Source organism: Oncorhynchus nerka, linkage group LG18, assembly GCF_034236695.1.
Source record: "Oncorhynchus nerka isolate Pitt River linkage group LG18, Oner_Uvic_2.0, whole genome shotgun sequence".
Classification (NCBI taxonomy): Eukaryota; Metazoa; Chordata; class Actinopteri; order Salmoniformes; family Salmonidae; genus Oncorhynchus; species Oncorhynchus nerka.
The window spans coordinates 25,524,716-25,533,726 of NC_088413.1; the positions used below are offsets into that span (position 1 = coordinate 25,524,716).

Genomic DNA, 9,011 nt, shown 5'->3' on the forward strand with positions numbered 1-9,011 from the left:
CACAGCAAAATCACACTCTACTTGAACAGAGCTATGCTCAATCATGAGGCATCAAAGCCAAAGGAGCTGAATAATTTTAAGCAATGCTATAGATGGAAGGAGAGTAGTGTGGAAATCTACCAAAAAACTAATTCAATGCCTTCGACAATTTCCTGGACAAAATGTTTCCCTGTAAAAGTGAAGGTGTAAACCTCATAGTAGAAAACCTAAACAGTATATTTGACCTCTCAGCTTCCCCATGAAATCTAAAATTTCAAGCAGACAACCTAATAAAATTAACAATGACAAGTGGTTTAATGAAGAACACAAACCTATCCAACCAAAAACCCAGAAAAACTGAGCCTACAACTTCACTATGGTGAATCACTAATACAGAAATACACTACGGAAAAAGAAGGAACAGCTAGTCAGAAATAAGCTCAATGTAATTGAAGAATCCATAGAATCGAACCACTTCTGAGAAAATTGCTAAACTAAACAAACAACAACACAAAGAGTTATCTATCCAAAATGGAGATAAATGGACAAACCACTTTTTGGCTCTTTAACAAAGAACAAACAGCAAAAACATATACTGTACATGATCAAATACAAATCACAGAATCAACTATTAAAGACTACCAGAACCCACTGGGTTCTCCAATTACATTGAATGAACTGCAGGACAAAATACAAACCCTCCAACCCAAAAAGGCCTGTGGTGTTGATGGTATCCTAAATTAAATGATCGAACACACAGACCACAAATTCCAATTGGCTATACTTAAACTCTTTAACAGCATCCTCAGCTCTGGCATCTTCCCCAATATTTGGAACCAGGGGCTGATCACCCTAATCCACAAAATAACTCCCGTGGGATATGCGTCAACAGTAACCTTGGGAAAATCCTCTGCATTATCATTAACAGCAGACTTGTACATTTCCTCAGCGAAAACAATGTACTGAGCAAATGTCAAATTGGCTTTTTACCAAATTACCATACGACAGACCACGTATTCACCCTGCACAGCCTAATTGACAAACAAACAAACCAAAACAAAGGCAAAGTCTTCTCATGCTTTGTTGATTTAAAAAAAGCTTTTGACTCAATTTGGCTTGAGGGTCTGCTACACAAATGCATGAAAAGTGGTGTTGGAGGAAATACATACGACATTATAAAATCCATGTACACAAACAACAAGTGTGCAATTAAAATGGGCAAAAAACACACATTTCTTCCCACAGGGCCAAAGGATGAGACAGGGATGCAGCTTAAGCCCCACCCTCTTCAACATATATATCAATTGGCGAGGGCACTAGAACAGTCTGCAGCACCCAGCCTCATTCTACTAGAATCTGAAGTCAAATGTCTACTGTTTGCTGATGATCTGGTGCTTCTGTCCCCAACCAAGAAGGGCCAACAGCAGCACCTAGATCTTCTGCACAGATTCTGTCTGGGCCCTGACAGACCTGGGCCCTGACAGACCTGGGCCCTGACAGACCTGGTCCCTGACAGACCTGGGCCCTGACAGTAAATCTCAGTATGACATAAACAAGGGTGTTCCAAAAAAAAAGGTACAGTTCCCAGGACAATGAATACAAATTCCATCTAGACACCTTTGCACGAGAGCACACAAAAAACTATACATTCCTCGGCCTAAACATCAACACCACAACTTTCAGATCGTTCACAGTTTTGTGGGAGACTAGGCAAGAAGGGCCTTCTATGCCATCAAAAGGAACATAAAATTTGACATACCAATTAACATCTGGCAAAAAATACTTTCATGGTTGTGAGGTCTGGGGTCCACTCACCAACCACAAACTTACAAAATGGGACAAACACCAAATTGAGAGACAGCATGCAGAATTCTGCAAAAATATCCTCTGTGTACAACGTAAAATACCAAATAATGCATGCAGAGCAGAATTAGGCCGATACCCACTAATGATCAAAATCCAGAAAAGAGCCGTTATATTCTTCAACCACCTAAAAGGAAGCAATGCCCAAAACTTCCATAACAAAGCCATCACCTACAGAGAGATGAACATGGAGAAGAGTCCCCTAAGCAAGCTGTCCTGGGGCTATGCTCACAAACACAAACACACCCCACTAAGCCCAAGGACAGCAGCACAATTAGACCCAACCAAATCACAAGAAAACAAAAAGATAATTACTTGACACATTGGAAAGAACTCACCAAAAAACAGAGAAAACTAGAATGCTATTTGGCCCTAAAGAGAGAGTAAACAGTGGCAGAATACCTGACCACTGTGACTGACCCAAAAGGAAGCAAATCTTTGACTATGTGCAGACTCAGTGAGCATAGCCTTGCTTTGGCAATGTAAACATATTTTTTAGATAAGGTAAAAATCTGTCGCCTGCCCATGAGCTAGGCAGTTAACCCACTGTTCCCCGGGCGCCGAAGACGTCGAGAGAGAGAGGGAGCGAGAGAGAGCGAGAGAGAGCGAGAGAGAGAAAGAGAGAGAGAGAGAGAGCGAGAGAGAGAGCGAGAGAGAGAGAGAGAGAGAAAGAGAGCGAGAGAGAAAGAGAGCGAGAGAGTGAGAGAGTGAGAGGCTCAAGTCACACCTCTCATTAACAGCTCATGACTCAGAGAGGTGAATAGGGGAAATCATGTATTGTGGCTGATGGAATTAACATGAGACCCTGGTAACACGGCAAGGGGTATAGCCAGGAGTGGTGTATAGGCACAAGCTCTCACATGCAACACTCACCCAGAAATACAAAAAAAAAACACTTTCACAGACACACCCAACATCACAGGCAGACAGAGCTGCACAGACACACGCAACATCACAGGCAGACAGAGCTGCACCGACACACCCAACATCACAGGCAGACAGAGCTGCACAGACACACCCAACATCACAGGCAGACAGAGCTGCACAGACACACCCAACATCACAGGCAGACAGAGCTGCACAGACACACCCAACATCGCAGGCAGACAGAGCTGCACAGACACACCCAACATCACAGGCAGACAGAGCTGCACAGACACACCCAACATCACAGGCAGACAGAGCTGCACAGAAAACACCCAACATCACAGGCAGACAGAGCTGCACAGACACACCCAACATCATGCACAGACACACCCAACATCACAGGCAGACAGAGCTGCACAGACACACCCAACATCACAGGCAGACAGGAGCTGCACAGACACACCCAACAGACAGGAGCTGCACAGACACACCCAACATCACAGGCAGACAGAGCTGCACAGACACACCCAACAGACAGAGCTGCACAGACACACCCAACATCACAGGCAGACAGAGCTGCACAGACACACCCAACAGACAGAGCGGCACAGACACACCCAACATCACAGGCAGACAGAGCTGCACAGACACACCCAACAGACAGAGCTGCACAGACACACTCAGAGTCACAGACAAGCAGGCACAGTGACTCTGTAGACAGATGGAAAGAAACCTAAATGACTTAAATGTAAATGTAAATGTGAGACTCACAAACACCCCAACACACGTTTGGCAACAACATCCACACTGAGCTCAAGGACAACGAGCTTGAGTCTGTTGACTGATCTGAGTTTAGGCCTGGTGTGGATTAAACAGGTTTAATGTGCCATGTTACCATGGGAGGCAGTAATACCAACAGAAAGAAAACCACACACACACACACACACACACACACACACAGCTTATCAATACTCACAGGTACACATATCGTAGACAGACAACACACACAAACACACCCCTATGCTGGCCAAATGAGTCATCTAGAGCAGCTTTTAAAATAGACAGCTCCAATACTGGGTCATAGAAAGGTCACCCTGAAAGCACAACGAGGGAAACTTTTCCACTACCATCAACTGTATACTGATCTCGCTGGTTTTATAGAGCCTAGGAACTCAATGGACTGTGTTGAATATCAGCTGAAATCACTGTGATTAAAAAACATACACACACTTGCTCACACCTAAACACCTTCATACTGTACATAAACTGGTACTGTTCGCACAATGTTTTTTTTCTCCTGTACACACACACACACACACACACACACACACACACACACACACACACACCCTGGAGGGGTGTCATGCTTGAGCGAGCCCATCGTTTCCCTCCCTCTTAGCACGGTTTGTCCTCTCTTCCCCTTTGATCCCAAATAATAGGTCAGCCGTCAGACTAAGCTCCCCCTTCCCAGCCCCTCTACCTTCCCCATTGCCACGGTTACAGTGCTACAGCGGAGCGTGAATGACATCACAGCATCAACCGTCTTCGTTCTCAGTAGCGTACGGTGTCTGTTTCTGCAGTGTCGGGCTGTTTACTGACCAGGAGTTCTGACCACACGATCAGGTATCATTTTACCACATACTTACCTATCCATTTTTCAATTCATATCTGTATCGGTTATGAAAACCCATTTCTGAAGCCTATCAAGGGCCGCAGCTGCAACATGGAATACAATTTATAATAATTCCATTGAGTCTGCCATCACGTACAAGCACAGTTGATCTATGAATTCATATTGTGTCCGATTTAGAAAAAGAATGAAGCCTTTCATATTTAATATGAGTTATTGGCCGTTCCATGGGATAAACAAGCTGCTAATAAAAGAGTAGACTATCTCTACTCCCAGACTCCCACTGAGCAGTCTGCCTTCAAACCATTAAATAAGAATTCCTTCAAAATGAAAAAGAAACGGTCTCGTTTCAAACTGCTAGCTAATCAAAACTCTGCCGATCACAAAGTAACTGGAGACATGAGTTACTGTGTCAGTGACAGCAACCATGAAAGACAACAATCACTGAGAGAGATATGCATATGCAGTTGAAGTCGGAGGTTTACATACATTTAGGTTGGAGTCATTAAAATTCGTTTTTCAATCACTCCACAAATTTCTTGTTAACCAACTATAGTTTTGGCAAGTCGGTTAGGACATCTACGTTGTGCATGACAAGTATTTTTTACAACAATTGTTTATAGACAGATTATTTCACTTATAATTCACTGTATCACAATTCCAGTGGGTCAAACGTTTACATACACTAAGTTGACTGTGCCTTTAAACAGCTTGGAAAATTCCAGAAAATTATGTCATGGCTTTAGAAGCTTCTGATAGGCTAATTGACATAATTTGAATCAATTGGAGGTGTACCTGTGGATGAATTTCAAGGCCTACCTTCAAACTCAGTACCTCTTTGCTTGACATCATGGGAAAATCAAAAGAAATCAGCCAAGACCTCAGAAAAAAATGTGTAATCTCTACAAGTCTGGCTCATCCTTGGGAGTAATTTCCAAATGCCTGAAGGTACCACGTTCATCTGTACAAAAAAAGTATGCAAGTATAAAGACCATGGGACCATGCAGCTGTCAAACCGCTCAGGAAGGAGACGCATTCTGTATCCTAGAGATGAGCGTACTTTGGTGCGATAAATTACAAATCAATCCCAGAACAACAGCAAAGGACCTTGTGAAGATGCTGGAGGAAACAGGTACAAAAGTATCTATACTCACAGTAAAACAAGTCCTATATTGACGCTCAGCAAGGAAGAAGCCACTGCTCCAAAACCGCCATAAAAAAGCCAGACTGCGGTTTGCAACTGCACATGGGAACAAAGATCGTACTTTTTGGAGAAATGTCCTCTGGTCTGATGAAACAAAAATAGAACTGTTTGGCCATAATGACCATTGTTATGTTTGGAGGAAAAAGGGGGAGGCTTGCAAGCCGAAGAACACCATCCCAACCGTGAAGCACGGGGGTGGCAGCATCATGTTGTGGGGGTGCTTTGCTGTAGGGACTGGGGCGCTTCACAAAATAGATGGCATCATGAATCAGGAAAATTATGTGGATATATTGAAGCAACATCTCAAGACATCAGTCAGAAAGTTAAAGTTAAAGCTTGGTTCCAAATGGACAATGACCCCAAGCATTCTTCCAAAGTTGTTGCAAAATGGCTTAAGGACAACAAAGTCAAGGTATTGGAGTGGCCATTACAAAGCCCTTACCTCAACACTATAGACAATTTGTGGGCAGAACTGAAAAATAGTGTGCAAGCAAGGAGGCCTACAAACCTGACTCAGTTACACCAGCTCTGTCAGGAGGAATGGGCCAAAATTCACCCAACTTATTGAGGGAAGCTTGTGGAAGGCTATGACTAAAGTTAAACAATTTAAAGGCAATGCTACCAAACACCAATTGAGTGTATGTAAACTCTGACCCACTGGGAATGTGATGAAAAAAATAAAAGCTGAAATAAATCATTCTCTCTACTATTATTCTGACATTTAACATTCTTAAAATAAAGTGGTGATCCTAACTGACCTAAGACAGGGAATGTTTACTAGGATTATATGTCAGGAATTGTGAAAAACAGAGTTTAAATGTATTTGGCTAAGGTGCATGTAAACTTCTGACTTCAACTGTATCCCATCAACTAACACTCAGGTGATTGAGCAAAAAGCTTCAAATGGTATGTTTGTCAGAATTAAATGCATGTTTGTGGGGAAATTGTCCATGCTAAGACCACAGCCATCTTCAGAAACATATCTTTAAAGCCCATGCTTAGACCACAGCCATCTTCAGAAACACATCTTTAAGCCCATGCTAAGACCACAGCCATCTTCAGAAACACATCTTTAAAGCCCATGCTTAGACCACAGCCATCTTCAGAAACACATATTTAAGCCCATGCTTAGACCACAGCCATCTTCAGAAACATATCTTTAAAGCCCATGCTTAGACCACAGCCATCTTCAGTAACATATCTTTAAAGCCCATGCTTAGACACATCTTCAGAAACATAAAAGACCACAGCCATCTTCAGTAACATACAGTGCCTTGCGATATTTTGCCCATGCTAAGAACACAGCCATCTTCAGAAACATATCTTTAAAGCCCATGCTAAGACCACAGCCATCTTCAAGAAACATATCTTTTGCAAAGCCCATGCTAAGACCACAGCCATCTTCAGAAACATATCTTTAAGTGGGGAGCCCATGCTTAGACCACAGCCATCTTCAGTTTGGTGTGTCTCCCAAACATATCTTTAAAGCCCATGCTAAGACCACAGCCATCTTCAGTAACATACAGTGCCTTGCAGTGGTCTGAAAGTTTACTCCTTCCATTTCAATATTATCGCTTGCACAGTGCTCCTTGGGATGTTTAAAGCTTGGGAAATATTTTTGTATCAAAATCCGGCTTTAAACTTCTTCACAACAGTATCTCGGACCTGCCTGGTGTGTTCCTTGTTCTTCATGATGCTCTCTGCGCTTTTAACGGACCTCTGAGACTATCACAGTGCAGGTGCATTTATACGGAGACTTGATTACACACAGGTGGATTGTATTTATCATCATTAGTCATTTAGGTCAACAGTGGATCATTCAGAGATCCTCACTGAACTTCTGGAGAGAGTTTGCTGCACTGAAAGTAAAGGGGCTGAATAATTTTGCACGCCCAAACTTTCAGTTTTTGATTTGTTAAAAAAGTTTGAAATATCCAATAAATGTCGTTCCACTTCATGATTGTGTCCCACTTGTTGTTGATTCTTCACAAAAAAATACAGTTTTATATCTTTATGTTTGAAGCCTGAAATGTGGCAAAAGGTCGCAAAGTTCAAGGGGGCCGAATACTTTCGGAAGGCACTGTATCTTTAAAGCCCATGCTAAGACCACAGCCATCTTCAGAAACATATCTTTAAAGCCCATGCTAAGACCACAGCCATCTTCAGAAACATATCTTTAAAGCCCATGCTAAGACCACAGCCATCTCCAGAAACATATCTTTAAAGCCCATGCTTAGACCACAGCCATCTTCAGAAACACATCTTTAAGCAGCCCATGCTTCTCAGAAACATATCTTTAAAGCCCATGCTTAGACCACAGCCATCTTCAGAAACATATCTTTAAAGCCCATGCTTAGACCACAGCCATCTCCAGAAACATATCTTTAAAGCCCATGCTTAGACCACAGCCATCTCCAGAAACATATCTTTAAAGCCCATGCTTAGACCACAGCCATCTTCAGAAACACATCTTTAAGCCCAGCCATCTTCAGCATATCTTTAAAGCCTTAGACCACAGCCATCTCCAGAAACATATCTTTAAAGCCCATGCTTAGACCACAGCCATCTTCAGAAACACATCTTTAAGCCCATGCTAAGACCACAGCCATCTTCAGAAACATATCTTTAAAGCCCATGCTTAGACCACAGCCATCTTCAGAAACATATCTTTAAAGCCCATGCTAAGACCACAGCCATCTTCAGAAACATATCTTTAAAGCCCATGCTAAGACCACTGCCATCTTCAGAAACACATCTTTAAAGCCCATGCTAAGACCACAGCCATCTTCAGAAACATATCTTTAAAGCCCATGCTAAGACCACAGCCATCTTCAGTAACATATCTTTAAAGCCCATGCTAAGACCACAGCCATCTTCAGAAACATATCTTTAAAGCCCATGCTAAGACCACAGCCATCTTCAGAAACATATCTTTGAAGCCAGAAAAGCCACTATGACCACACACCCATATATTATGCCCATTCTGAGTCTATTACAGTGATGCATTAAACATCAACCAATCAAATGTCATGATGTTGTGTTATTACCAATGCATTCTGGGTGTTGATTACCTGACAGCTTGTGTTTAGGAGCCGAGTGTACAGAAAAACATCTAAAAAGGAAAAAGCATCATGTTTAACTAACTAACCATCAACGACAGAGAGAAGCAGATAGCCTATGATTTTCTATGGGTCCATCACTCTCCTCAATGCACAAGAGACTCATATCATCTGCCGTAACCAAACACAACACAATGGAGAATCTTGGCACCAGGTGGAATATGCTTTTGCTCCGAAGCTCCAGTTCCTGAAGGAGTTAGAAAAGGACAACAGTCTACAGTGTGCCAGGAACAGGGACAATGTAAACCAGACAGACAGACAGACAGACAGATGGACGGACGAAGCAGACAGACAGACAGAGAGAGACAGACGGGAGGGAGGAAGCAGACAGACAGACGACAGACACACA

The 9,011-nt window shown here is 42.6% G+C and overlaps 1 protein-coding gene across 7 annotated transcripts in view; it reads right to left on the minus strand.

The window, feature by feature from the left end:
* The window catches only part of LOC115145578 (type II inositol 3,4-bisphosphate 4-phosphatase-like), a 406,180-nt gene that overhangs the window by 166,031 nt on the left and 231,138 nt on the right, over window positions 1-9,011 (minus strand). The window lies entirely within an intron of this gene.